Source organism: Zosterops lateralis, assembly GCF_965231275.1.
Source record: "Zosterops lateralis genome assembly, chromosome: W".
NCBI classification, from domain to species: domain Eukaryota; kingdom Metazoa; phylum Chordata; class Aves; order Passeriformes; family Zosteropidae; genus Zosterops; species Zosterops lateralis.
The window spans coordinates 30,462,343-30,477,194 of record NC_139801.1 but is presented as its reverse complement, the minus strand read 5'-3'; the positions used below and the strand labels follow the sequence as shown (position 1 = coordinate 30,477,194).

Sequence of the window (14,852 nt, the reverse complement as noted above, 5' to 3'; positions counted from 1 at the left end):
GCAGCACAAAGCTGCTGGTATCGGGAGCGTAGTGGCTCCATCTTTGGTTTGTCCAGGTAACGCTGGTCACTGTTGGCTGCATTCCAGGGGGAAAGCAGCGGCAGCACAGAGCTATTGTATTGGTTCCAATTTGGCTTGTAGTTTAAAGGTGCACTTTGGTAATTCATAATCTGAGAGGCTAGCCTGAATTTTTGAGGTGAACAGGGTCCCGTTTTGAGTTGCGGTCGCGAACGCTGGATGTGTGTGTATTCGTGTCTGTTTGGGTTTACCGTATGTGTGTGAATTGTGAAAGTTTGTGTTGTAAGTGTTTTTGTTTTTAAGAGATTTTAAAACCCCCGCCGATCCGTGGAAGGATATCTCTGCTGAAAAGCAGAGGAATTCGGGGGGGATGCCCTTGGGCCGTGACTGGAGGGTGTCACGGAGAGCGCTGTAATTTCTGACTGCATAACTGATAGTGTGATTTTAATCAGTGTGCTGTTCAATAGCAAAACATCTGTGGGTGGATAAACTGTTTATTGTTTATTAGAAAAACAAGCAACTTAAAAAAAAAAAAAAAGCTTTGGGTGGTTTTTTGTGACATATCACAGTGATTAGGCAGGAATCTGGGTTGTCCCGGTAACCGGCAGGGAGCCGGGATTTGTTGCCTCCGGCTGAGTCTTTGAAATTCTGAAAAAGCCTGATGTGTTTGTTTTAACTGTTGTTTGTTTGTAGAATGCAGTTTTAATTGTAAAAAGAACCAAAACTGCCTGATCAAGAAACCCCCCCCCCGCTTTTTCCTCAGTGCAGAAAATTTGTGGAGTGTTTTTGATCAGAGACGCTGTGTTAAAATCTTTAACTAAGTGAGTTTAAAGTCTTCAGAACCCATTGTTTTGTGAGCCTAAAAAAATTGCTATCACATAAACAGGTTTTGGTGAAGGGGGAAAGGACTTTTGTCTGGTAGTTTTGTGCAAGAAAAGCAAAGAACCCAGAACTTATGTCTAATGCCGACAGAATTTGAATTAAGTGTCTGGGTAATTGTGTAGGGTTTTTCTTTTAAATAAAAAGAATTTTTTTTATTTATGTAAACATAAATTCTTTCTTCAACAGCTGGTGCTTCGAGCCTTGTTTACATATTGCTAATTTTTTTTAAGATTAACAAGCTGGTTTTTTTTTCCTTTTTCTGGTTAAACTATATGCCCAAGTATAGGAGACAGAAGAATTGGAAAGCTGGTTCAAAGAGTTCCCCTGCCCAGGGATGGAATTTCAGAAACCCTAAAAATTAATAACCAGTAATTTGAATTATGTGTCTGGGTAATCACGTGGGTTTTTCTTTTAAATAAAAAGAATTTTTCCTTTTTTATGTAAACACAAATTCTTTCTTCAACAGCTGGTGCTTCAAGCCTTGTTTTAAAGAATACATATTGCTAACTTTTTGTTCTAAGAATAGAAGGAACAAGAATTGAAAAGCTGGTTCAAAGAGTTCCCCTGCCCAGAAACGGAATTTCAGAAACCCTAAAAATTAATAACCAGTAATTTGGATTAAGTGTCTAGGCAATTGTATGGGGTTTTTCTTTTAAGTACCTCTGATGGAGAGTGATTTAGAGATTTGGGAAAAGAGTGCTAAAGGCTATCGAAGTGATCCAATAGGGGAAGTTTGTAATCAAGCAGCATTTACCCGATTCCAATTGCTGCTTGATGCCATAACAGAAAAAAAAAAAAAAAAAAAAAAAGAAATAAAATTCTTGATAAGACACCGGGGCAATAAAACCCTAACACCTGTAACCAGTAACTATGTAATAGTAAAAGAAGCGGCGGGCCAACCTAAAAAAGGCTTACATTTACAAACCATTGAAGTTTAAATTGGGGGAACAATAGAGAATCCATCGATTTTTATATGCCTAATGCTCCACCTGCACTTTTGGGCAGAAATCTGCTAGAGCAGCTGGAGGCAAAAGTAATATTTAAAAATAGAAAAATTATTTTGGAGGTAAAGAATCAACAATATGTAAAACTGTTAAAAAAAAAAATTGAAAAAAAAAATAATAATAAAAAAGAAAATAGAATAAGTGTTTCCTGGAGTGTAGGCTCCTGACATGTCGGCAGGGCAAAGAAAACTTTTTAAAGATAAAACTACTGAAGGAGTGTCAGTTTAAATTCAACACTCCTATCGTGCCAGTAAAGAAGCCTGACAAGTCATAACTTAGCTGTTAACAAGATAACTGAAGGCTTGTATTCAGTAGTCGCTAACCCTTATATCTTGTTAACTCATTTACTGTTTTAGATGTGCAGGTGCTTTCTTTTGCCTCCCTCTCCATAAAGCCAGCCAGAAAATCTTTTCATTTGAGTCCTTTGAGGTGGTCCTTGCACAGGAGAACCTCAAACTGGATAGAAGATATTTGGGGAGCAGCTTGCAAACAGTTGCTCCCGTATGCAGAAGACCTCCTAATAGCTACCCAGATCCAGGAAACATGAGTGGACTGGACGGTAAGCCTCCTAAACTTTTTGGGCTTGCAGATCCCAGAAGAAAGCCCAGCTGATGAGGCAAACAGTCATTTACCTGGGTTAAGAAAGCTATTCAGGCCTTTGACCAGCTAAAGAAGGCCATCATGTCAGCTCCAGCCCTGGGACTTCCAGACACAGCTCCTAAAGGATGGCCAGAGTGCCTCAGAATTCACTCTAGGCCAGAAGATGCCTGTGCTAGTGTCCTATACAATGTCTGCAGTCCTTGAAGAAAAGGAGGACATTAGATCTCCCAACAGAGATTCCTAATGTACCAAGCTATACTGGTAGAACAAGACAATGTTAAGATTGTGGTAACTAACATTGTGAACCCAGCTTCCTTCCTCAGTGGGAGTATAGGAGAACCAGTGATCCACGACCGCCTGGAGACCATCGAAACAACCTACTCCAGTCACCCAGATCTGAAGGACACTCCGATTGAGGATGCTGAGACCTGGTTTACTGACAGAAGCAGCTACGTTGTCAGTGGAAAGAGGCATGCTGGGTATGCAGTTACCATCAGCAGAGAGGTAATAGAGTCTGGACCATTGCCCACCAACACCTCTGCACAGAAGGCTGGACATCTACTCAAGGAATGCCTTTGAGGTAGTCCTTGCACATGAAGCCATTAAAAAAAAAAAAAAAAAAAAAATCCTAAAGCTGCTAGATGCTGTGCAGCTACTTGAGAGGATGGCACAGATCGCATCAAAAAGTGAGCTCTAATTGGAAGAATATGCTGGCGGACAGAGAGGCAAAAGACGCAGCTAAAGGTGAGGTACCCGATGAGACAATTGAGGCAGCACTTATCCAAATGGAAAAATTTCAATTAAAGGTAAGTCAGTATATAATATAAAGGGTAAAAAACTTATTAAAGCAGAAAAAGCAAATTATAATCAGAAAGGGTGGGCCATGACAGAGAAAGAGAAGCTTGTAGTACCATCCTATTTGTTATGGCCATTAGTGCAAAGAGAGCATGGGAAAACACACTGGGGAATAGACATCTTGTATAGTTATTTGAAAGAAAGAATTGTGGCCAGAAAGTTACAAGGTACAGTGATACAGGTAACCCGTCAGTGTAGTCTTTACCTCCAAACTAATCCCAAAAATACACCAAAGCCTAAAATGAGACAAACTGGGAAAGGCTGTGGACCTGGGCAACAATAACAAATTGATTTTACAGAGCTGCCCAGGAAGGGAGGATATCGTTACCTATTGGTGTTAACTGATACCTTTTCAGGATGGCCAGAAGCCTTGCCTACTAGAACGGCTAAAGCCCGAGAAGTAACCAAAGCACGGTTGCAAAAATAATACCGGGGGTAGAGTTCCAGCCACCATAAGAAATATGTCGCTGGAGCTCAAAACAAAAAATTAGACAACCTAGAAATTAGGTGTTTTGCAGAAAAGTTCTTGGAACCACAGTGAGAAGGAGCATTCCAGATGCTTCTTACTACTTTCACTACAATCAAGATCAAAGAACAGAAGGCCTGGATCCATCACTCCCGAGTGAAGAAAGCTCCAGAAGGAATCTGGAAGATCACACCAGGCGAACTAAAACTGAAACTCACTCGGAACCACAAATAGATGGACTAATAGTTATTATAGACACTATGTGGAAAGTTGTAATTATTGCTGTAATAAGCTTAACCATAACAAGGGTCAATGCAATACTGCGTAGGTACAATGTGACTGAGATAAACAGGTGCCAAAGAAAAGCTTATGATGCTTACTCTCGTAAGGCTTTAAATAAGATGCTAAGGGAAATGTCCTCCATTTAGACTCAAAATAGAGGGGTGTGCAATAAAAGAGTATGACTCAAATACCTGTAATAGAAAGGCTGTGATCCCCAGGTGCCATCTAGAGATCTCTCACTGGGGTGCTAGGAACAGGATTGGGAGGATTTCACCTATAACCCTGTGACTAGTACAGTGACAGCCTTTGTTGTAACTATACATGCCAATAGTCCCCTAAAGATTAAATCATGAGGGAACTGTATTGTACCCTTCTGAACACTGAATGTGAGCACAAGAAATTGAAGGAAAATAGCAAACTGTTAATCTAGAGCCCTGTACTGCAAGAAGACAGTTAGGATCTGTCACTTTGAGACAAACAGAAAACTTCACTGGTGTATACAGGGCAAGGTTGTGTCTGTCCAAAGACAGCATGCTGCATTATAGAAATAGACAACCAAGTTGTAACCCAATTCAATTTGTGTGTTTGCAGTTTTGTTAGAATTAAGGGATGTGATTTTTCCTATTGGGCTCCTGTAAGATACTGCCTGTACCCATAGGAACATCCCAGATTAAAAGAAATCTTAAAGGAAATTAAGGAAGAAGGACATTAACTACAATTAACCGTAACACAGAAACCATCAAAGGAGTATTTAAGAGGCTTGAGGAACATTTATCCCATCATTAGTGGGATGTGCCTTTTGAGTAGTCTCCAACAGCAACTGGTATACTACATGTCTTAGTCCACCCTATAGTTGTGTTGCTTATTTTGGTTAGTATAAGTTTAGTTTTATCTGTTCTGATGCTTGTTTGGAACTGAAGGATGCTACGACGAATAGCAGCCTTAACCTCATTATCAAAAGTGTATGGCTTGGTCTTAAGAGACACTAGCTGTACAGATTGGATTGATGAGAAAGACTCTTTTGAGTAAAAGAATTTACTCACTTTAAAAAGAGAAGTGGGGAAAATGAGGCATTGAAGACTGTAGTCAAAATAGATAGTGCTGAGATAATGTAGCTAGGACTTCCCTTTTGCTAACAACTGATAAGGAACTGATAAATCATGGGAGCTGTCAAACTAGGCTTCTGCATCCTGAATAATCGATAGACCCCATGAACACAATACAATCATAAATCAAACAGTCCTGGGAAAAACAGGATTTAGCTGTCACGAACACTAAAGGTTAAAAAGTCAGAGCTGAGGAAGACAATCTTACTTCATCATTTTGGGACCCCACCCTATAAAAAGACCACCGACCCATTTCAAAGAACAAACTACGCATGCTTGATGGCTTTTTGGGCTAATTACCATACGAAGCGGGGAATGGGAGGTATCAGAGCTATGAATATGCATTTGTAGTTTGTGTATTCAATACTCCTGTCGATAAAAGACCCTGTGATGATCTGTAAATGGCGCGTGTGTTTCTGGGAGCTATCCCGCACGCTGCCCGGCGTCGTAATAAACATACACTTTCTAACTTTAAACTGTTAGAGAGTCTTTGTCCGTCATAGTTGGGTATTGGTATTAGATCAATGTCCATAGTTTTTTTTAATAAATCATGACTTCTTCAGAAGTCAGAAATTAAAAAAAAAAAAAAAAAAAGGGAAAAGGGTTGATACATGAGAGTCTTATGTTAGAGGTATTGAAAAGTTTTTTTGAGAATTTTGGAAATATTTAGAGGTCTTAGAAGTTGTTTTTGTTTAGTTTGGTTTTTGGTTGTTTTTTGGGTTTTTTTTTTTGGGGGGGGGCATTGAAATTGCCTGAAGAGATAGGTATAAAACATCAAATGCTGGGGAGGGGGACCTCAGAAATAGGAAGGAATAGTTTTAATAGAACAGGAGATTGGAGTCAAATGAGTTGTGAGAGTTCTGGTGTTTGATAAGAAAGAATTAGAAGTTTAAAGAATGTGATGAGGAAGAAGAAAGAATTAAAGATGAAATTAGATTTTTTGTTATTGGGAACTTTTAAAAACAAAATTAATGCTCAAATGCCATAAGTGAAATGTGTGTTGGGAGTCCAAGTGCAACCCAAATTGGAACCTAAAAGTAACACCCTATAAGACAATGTTTAAATTGTGAAACTGTTGTTTATGAAGTAAAGAAAAATTAATGTTAAAAAAGTATATCTTCACAATTGCAAAAATAAGAAGGGAAATTCTTTAGCCCCACAGTGTGAAGATGCCTTTTCAAGTATTCCAGACAACTGAGGCTAAAAACTAAAGCTACAAGTTTTGAATCAACGCCAGCAAAATCAAAAGACCAGTGTGAGAACCCAAAAATGAACTGTAGCATCTAAACCAAGTGATACCAAGTTGAATTTTAAACAGAGCTGAGTGATAATGAACTAAAAAAATCCTCAAGTAAATTTGGAAGTTTTGGACAAAGAACTTTCTCTGTTTTACTTCTCTGCATAGCACTTAAAAATCAGTCCGGTCTGTCAAATCCTACCTCTGTTTCTTCACAGCTACAAAAAAAAAAAATGAACTTTCAAGTAATTCTACAAGTGTGAAGAATTGAAATATGTAATATTGTTTTGAAAGTGTTTATGTCACTCCACTGTATAATATTGCAAGTACATAAAAATCTCAAGAAGAAGACTAGCTCCATATCCCTAACATTTTGGCTAATTTATTTTAAGTTTTATACCTTACAGAACAAACAATATGTTTTTGTCTCTTTTAATTTTCCCTGTTTTTCGTGTGTGTTTAAAGTAGTTCTTGGGGTGTCTTCTGCTAATGGCCCATCAACGCCTTGCCCATGACTCACAGGTAACTCCCTCCATGAGTTATCTCTGTTTAATGGGCCATCAAGGACCCACTTCACAACTCATCATCCCATTGTGAGATGCTCTGCCCAGGGGGAGGAGCCAAGCATTCTCACCTGGATATAAGCTGGTATCTAGGACGGTGCAAGGAGCCCTTACCTACTGGATTCCCAGAGGACCAGAGCTAACAGACCTTTCTACAGGATCACTGCTTCAGGAAGAGCACCTCATCTGGACTGCTTCCACCATCCTGCTCAGGTTGTATTCTGACTCTGTCAGTGGTTCTTTGTGTTATTGCATTTATTTTATTTTATTTTTACTTTTTACCTTTCTTCTTATTAAATTGTATTTCTGACTTGGAGCCTCTCACTCGTTTCGCTTTCAAACGAGGACAATATGCAATTTTATTTTTAATTAAAAGTTCCATCAGCTTGTACAAAGCCCTTGTCCCAGTGTATTGTTGATGAAAGAGGGAAAGCAAATCACATGGAAGCCCATAAGGATCCCCAAACAACTGCACATAGGAAGCAAAAACTAGCACGAGAAAACCAGGCTGGATTATCACTATGGCTTTTTTTCAGGCTTAGAAATCTGTAAATTTACAAGAAAAATAAATTGAGAGGTTTAAACATTTCTTTTTAAAATGGAGTTAACAGCACATGCCATTCAATCTAATAGCAGAGAACTAAAAGGAATTATTTGCTGAACTTGTACTGCACTTTCTGCATATCCCATTGCCTAACCTTTCTTCCATCAAAGTCGAGATCAAAGCTGATTACACGCTAGAGTAATTCAATGAGCACCAGTGAAACACATCCAACAAAGCCGTGGGAAGCTGTAAGCTGACCCCGGCATCCTCCCAAGGCACAGCATTACCGTTTGCACAGCTGCGAGCACAACAAAGACAACCTGCTGCAGCATCCCACATGCCGGGATGAAGCGCATCTGATAACGCGTGTGACTTTCAGCCCGGGATATATCGGGCTCCCGACTTACACCAGTGCCTATGCCTCCCACCTTGCCAGGTCGTGCCCTTCAGTCCTGCCCTATCCATGTGCCGGTTTCACATTGTCTGCGCCCTGTTACTCTGTTACCTGTTCACTCAGCGCCCCGCACTCACAGGTTCCCGTTAATTCCCGCCGCCACCACCCCAGCATCAATGCACACGAAGACGAAGCGCCGCTTCCCTGCAATCCTCTCGGCTCTGAGCGCTCACAGGGGCACGGCGGCGGCAGGTGGGGTGGCCGGCGGGATGGCACGACACAACACACATGGAGGGGATCCCAAAGAGAGATCCCCCATCCCCTGCCTTGCCTAGCCATGCCCTCCTCATCCCTTGCCTAGCGCTTCCCAAATCCTGCCCCGCCATGCCCTGCGCATCCCCTGCTCTGCCGAGCCCCGATCCAGCTCTGTCCTTTCTCCAGGTCCTCTCCACCCCCTTCCTTTTCCTCTCCCCGCTCTTGGCACACCCCCTGCCTATCTCTGCCCCTTCCCAGCGCTTCCGGGCTCCTCCTGCTGCCACCCATCGCCGAGCGGGACCTGGGCGCGGCCCCTCTCGGGCGCTGCCCACGCTCACCAGGACAAAGGAGCTGCACATGGCCTCTGAGACGCTCTGGTGCAGTTCGGCTGCCATGCCCGGCTTGCTGAGTCGCTTCGTGAACTTCCTCACTAGTGACATGATCCGCACCGAGCCGACCCTCAGCCTCCCTTTTGCGCTCCCTCGCTGCCGCCGGGCGGGCACGGCTGGGCCGGGGTGGGGCAGGCAAAGCCGCAGGGCGGGGCTGGGAGGTCCCCTGCCAATCTGTAGGGGGTAATGCATACAGCCATTATGATCCAAACCATTCAAAATGTTATTTGTGACTCCTAAAGCATGCAAGTCAGTTATTGTTCTGCTTTTTAGCAGTTCACTGAAGGGGCAGCAGTCACCATTTCATATGAAACATTGCTCTGGTTTTTTACATCAGAGGCAAAACAAATCTGAAATTTTATTGTTAATTTTCAAATATCTAGTAGAAATGGGATAGAAAAAGTTGACGAGTTAAAGAATTTGCATTTTCACAAACATCAGATATGATGAAGTTACCTTATTTTTCAGGAGGTAAACTTTGGGAGAACTTTTAAATACAAAATACAAAAATCTGATGGCTGCTGGGTCAGTACTGTCTCTTTAAGGCTGTGCTAAGGACAGCCTGGAACATCACATGTATTTACCATTACTGGTGGTGCCTCTTAGTGCTACTTCACTGAACCTTTGTGCAAAAAGGAGTTTACCCAAGGTCCCTGCAAACCCTTGTGTGCTCTTCCATGAAGGTGGATGCTGATGGGAGCTGCCAGGTTGCACCTGCACCTGCCGTGACTTCCATCCCCAGGAGCTGGAGGAGGTGAACAAGGAGCACAGCAGACCTGGCATGAAGACCAGCAGTGTGTGCTCCTGCAGAGGTGAATGCTCACTCAGAGGGTGCCCTTCTGGGAAAGGCAGTGCTTGGTTTTGGCACTTCTCCCGTCCCCAGGAGCTGTGCCCATGCCATCCAGGATAAGTCAGCAGAAGGCAGCCCTTTAACACCAGCACTTTGCAGCCTAAGGACTAGTTTCTTGCTGCACTGCTGGAGCAGCCTCCCTTCACAGGCCTGGAGAAGCCAACAAGTGGCTGCTCAATGACAGTGCCATTGACATCTCCCAAAATATATTCCGCACACCCAGACCCTGGAAGGGAGAGAGGTCAAGATGTGGTTGTTGGTGAGGGCCAGCACTGGTTTCACTGTACAGGTGGAGAGCCCTGACAGCAGCTGCAGAGCACCAGCACATCATGAACATGGTCACACACAACAGTGACAGCACTGCCTTGGCTGCCTCACTGCCCCTCCAGGCTCCACCCCTAACCCAAGGGAGAAAGGGCAAGAACAATTTCTGGTAAATTGGGAACACCTCAAGTGGCAGGTGTTTGAATCTGTTCTAGTGTTTTACTACTCTGAAAAGAAAAAAACAAACAAACAAAAAAAAAAACCCAAAAAAACCCCCCAACAACTCAAAACTTTTTAAATGTTTATTTAAACATAGGAATTTCTTCTATCTCATTTGTGCCCATGGCCACTTGTCCTTCCGCTGGATACCACCAGGAAGTCTTCAACATTTACCTGGTCAGGAATTTTTACACATGGGCAAGATCCCCCTGAGATGACTCCAGGGGGAACACACCCACCTTTCTGAAGCTCTCCATAACCTAACTTGCCCTTTTCTGGACTCTCTCCAGCACATCCTTGTAGCTAGAGGACACAAAATGAAGGACACGCACGCAGTCAGTAGTCAGAGCAAAAAAGAGGGCAGTTTATTTTCAACCTCGATTTATATAGATTCTGGACAATGACCAGGGATTGGACAAACGAGGTTGACACCTCTCCAACCACACTGGTCAAACTAGAAGTCCATCAATTGTCCCTCCTCCAGAGAGGAATGTAAACAGGAAGAACAGCTTACAAAACATTACTTTTGTTGACATGAAAATCCATTAGAAACTCCACTACAAAAATGCAAGTATCAGAAGGCTGAAAAAGATCAAGGTGACACATCCTTGTCTCTCTGTGTACTGGGGAGCCCAGTAATACAGTGACAATGCCCCTGAGCTGTTGCCTCTCTCTCCTGCATCCTGGAATACAACTGATCAGATGGGAGTGATGGAAGGAAAGCACAGGGTTCGGTTTAAGCTGTAGAGCTCTACTGTAACACAGCAACATCCAGCTTATGAGCATTCCCCCTATTTATCTTCCTCTGCTTGAAGGCTTTAAAGATGATTTACAGTAACTGCCACACACAAGAGGATTATTTGTAGGTATTTTGGAATGAGGTTTGAACTATCCCAGCCTGGGCCTCACTCTGAGGCCTGTGAAGCCTGTGGCGTAGTTAGAAATTAGTCTGTGAGGCTTGTGGCGCAGTTAAAATTAGATGTTAAGGTGTTAATGGGAGATAGTGGGTTTTTCAGAGGTTAATAAGTATAGTTATTAGTGTGAACACTTTAGCCACCTTAAGGAATAAGTGAAACAATGTTTATTTGCATTCTTCCTGTGCTGTGCGCCAATGGAAATGTATCTGCATTTGTAAACTATATCAAAGTGTATATAACCTGCCATCTTAGACGAAATAAACGGAGAACGTAGCATTAATCATAGTGATTGGATCTGCGTTTGCTCCCGTCCAGCTTCCCATTATTTTAACGGTCTCCCCTGTTTATAATTATTAACATCTCACACAACTCCCATAAGCAGCTCTCTAGCTTGGCCAAAGAATACAGCAATTAAGAGGTGGATACACACAGCTGCTGGACATCCCTTTAGGTCAAAATGCCATTGCTACCTGGTCTCAGCCCAGTATTTTTCATAACTCTGAAAAGGCAGAAGAAAAAACTCCCTGATGTTTGTTTCCTTGTACAGATATGTGAGGCCAACTGGAAAACAATATAAGGGAGGGAGAGGTCACCATTGCTCGAATAAATCTATTTCACAATAGGCTCTGCAGAGTCAAGTACTGCTCAGGCCAATGAATTAATCTCTCACCCTTTCAAATGTTCTTACTTTGTTACTGCTCTTAATTATTTGTTTTCAGACAGCAAAAGGAAGGAGCAGTTACTTCCATAAAAACAGAGTGTTGAAAACCTTAGGCACAAATTGAACTAAACGAAGTCCAGCAGGTCTTAAATGACAAAAATGGCATTGGGACATTTAGATATGCAAACAGAGGAAGTAAGTGGAAGTAGAATGGAAGATAACAAGGAAACACTTTCTGTGAGGCTGGTCACATACAGGTTATCTAGGAAAAATGTAGTGTCCATCCCTGGAGCTACTAAAAGGCCTATGCAACTTGCTCTGACCTGGGTGAGCAGAGGGGATTGGACTAGAGCTCCAGAGGATTCTCTGGACCTCGAGTAATGTGTGATTCTGTAACAAGCTGTTCTGTTAATCACCATAATACCAGCCTTTATTCAGGAGGGTACTAAAGGATAGGTTTAAATTTATGCATGAACCCTACAAAAATCAAAGGAGTTATGGTTAGTGTAAGAACAAACTTTCTGGCACAGCTCTAAACGTGTGCTCATCACTTACTGCAGTTAAAGACAAATTTACCCATGGGCTTAAACAAGTAGTCGTGTTCCTTTCTGAATGGCTTTTGTGTGTTGTTCTGTACATAGTACTTGGCTTCACTCATTTTTCGTGCTACATTTACTGAGCATTATAGTCTGAGCAGAATTCCACACCAAAGCCTGAAGCACCATTGCTAAAGCACATATCAGTTTCTAACCATGTGAACTGAAAAGCCTCCACTGCATCTTAGCAAGAGACTGATACTATCAGCAAAATATTAGAAAAGCAAAAGTAGCAGCTATAGACATCAGCATAAAGAACATGGATTCATGACTCCAGCAGCACATCCTCAGAACCAACCAACAGCTCCCTACATCCTTCCAGTTTGTTCCCACTTTCACAAAATGAAGCAGAGTGCTAATAAACAGTTCTCAAACAAACAAGGTATCATATATGGAACTAGAGAAAATACTTAAAAAACAGACAGATAAAACACAAAAAAATTTGCATTGCTGATATTCCAGTCAGAAGCAGCAGGTAAGTTTGCCTCAAAAGTTAACAGCTTAGCATTCCTTACACTCACAGGTTCACTTTGGCTCATTTGAAGAGTGGCCATTTTCCAACATGTGTTCAGCAAATTGCTAATGACAGGCAAAAAAAGAAGTGACCTTCTGTTAGATACATATGTTATAAACGAGGTAGCCAGATTAATAATCAAAAGCAAATTTTATTTTGCTACAAAAAGTGATCACAGGAAGCCACAATAAAAAGGACAACACCAATCCCAGGATCGGTGTTGTGTGAACCTCCGTTCGGCCTCTATCGCACCGAACCTTCCCTGTTCACAAATCTGGCTGCTGAGGGGTTGGTTTTTATACAGTTTATTTCCCCTAAGGCAGGGTTCTTTGTCCTCTTTTGCTCAATTCGCATATTCAAGTGTCTTCTTTTCTGAGTTTGGTTTTCGGAAACTGTTTTCCAGGCAGGGACTAGAGCTTGATTCCATTTTACAGGAATTCGGCATTGGGATGCACATCCTTGATGACTTCGATTGTCTTATCACAGATGCATATCAGGTATCAATCACCAGGGTGTAGTCCGACCCAGCCCTGGTAACGATCCATCTCCGACTGCAGCCACTCTTTTCTGTTGTAAATTCGTATTTTCCTTGGTGCCACCCATACTTCACAATTGCAAATCAGTCTTCCCCGGTAGCCACTTGTGAGTTTCCAATTTTAGATTCTTTAAATTCTAAGCACGAATTAATTTATATATATCATATATAACACATATTATAAAGTTGGCTTTTCAAAAATATTGAAATGAATGCTGTATGTATAATGTGGGAAGGTTTTACTGTATTAATATAGTTTTTTTTTATTATTAACAGGGTTTAAAAATGGTGATGTGATGAATGTGTAGATTTTTTGGGGGGTTGTAGCATAGTTTTAAAAGTAAAGACTTTTTTTATACCATCTAAACCAGCTGAAATATAAAAAAAAGGATATTGATCTAATACCAATATCCAACTATGACAGACAAAGACTCTCTAACAGTTTAAAGTTAGAAAGTGTATGTTTATTACGATGCGGGGCAGCGTGCGGGATCATTCCCAAATACACATGCGCAATCCACAGATGATCACAGGGTCTTTTTATGTACAGGAGTATTGAATAACTAAAACACAAATGCATATTCACAACTGTGGTACATCCCATTCCCCGCTTTGTATGGTAATTAGTCAAAAAGCCATTAAGCATGTGTAGTTTGTTCTTTGAAATGGGTCGGTGGTCCTTTATATGGGGCAGTGTTATAAATGCAATGGCAAATATCGGATTAACAAAGAGACAATTTATTAATAACACGATATCGATCACCAACAAAAAGAGAAAACCACAAAATAGGAAAATAGCAGCGCTGCGCCGGGTGGATAGGGTTCTGCACACCAGGGTACAGGATGCCCAAATCCACGCCGAACAGTCCTCAGTCCACCGTTTTATAGGATTTTTCTGCCCTTAGGCAGTCCAGGTGTCCAGGGTGGGCCGAATAGTCCGAATTTCTTTTCAATGGCCTTCCCGGATCTTGTCAAGTCCCATTGATCCATTCTGGGAAGGTCCTTTCTTATGCCAATTGTACCAGTCAGTCTTATGTTGATTTCAGTGTGCATATCGTGCCAGGGCGTTGATGAAATCTGCATCGTCGTCAAGAAGGAATTCTCCTTGCATTGGGGAGGAAGTGATTCTTATCAGGGCTGGCTAGCGTCTTTGTCCAGTCTGATGATCCTTGTCTCGTTTCGCAACTGAAGCCGTGCAGGCTGGGGGGGAACGGTTTGCTACCTACTGGACTTTACATTTTATTAACACCATTCTTATCATACATTGGATTATTATTTTATACACGAATTTTTACACCAAATTTATCACAGGCAGGGTCCCAAAATGATGAAGTAAGATGGTCTTCCTCGCTTTGACTTTTTAACCTTTAGTGTTGCGTGACAACTGAATCCTGTTTTTCCAGGACTGTTTGATTTATGATTGTATTGTATTCTTGGGATCCATTGATTAGTCAGAATACATAAACAGGCCTCATGATTTATCAGTTCCTGAAATCCGGCTTCTGTTAATAGAAGGAAGTTTATCTCTCTTACCTCAGCAATATCTAGTTTAACTTAAGTCCTTAATTCTTAAAAATTAATGTCTCACGGCTAAACCAGGAGGATGGAGAGGGTCCTCTTGCATTCCTGAATTATCCAGATGAAGATAGCCGTGAACCAAAGCTCCGAGAAGGAATTTATTGAACCTATGCTATCAGATGG

General features: G+C 41.7%; 1 pseudogene across 1 annotated transcript in view; it reads right to left on the bottom strand.

Annotated features, from left to right (window-relative positions):
- LOC310922245 (dedicator of cytokinesis protein 11-like) overlaps window positions 1-8,664 on the bottom strand; it is a 104,971-nt pseudogene extending 96,307 nt beyond the window's left edge. The window contains exon 1 of the transcript in view: window positions 8,545-8,664. The product of the transcript in view is annotated as a dedicator of cytokinesis protein 11-like (transcript). The remainder of the gene's footprint in view (window positions 1-8,544) is intronic.
- Window positions 8,665-14,852: the final 6,188 nt, after the last annotated feature.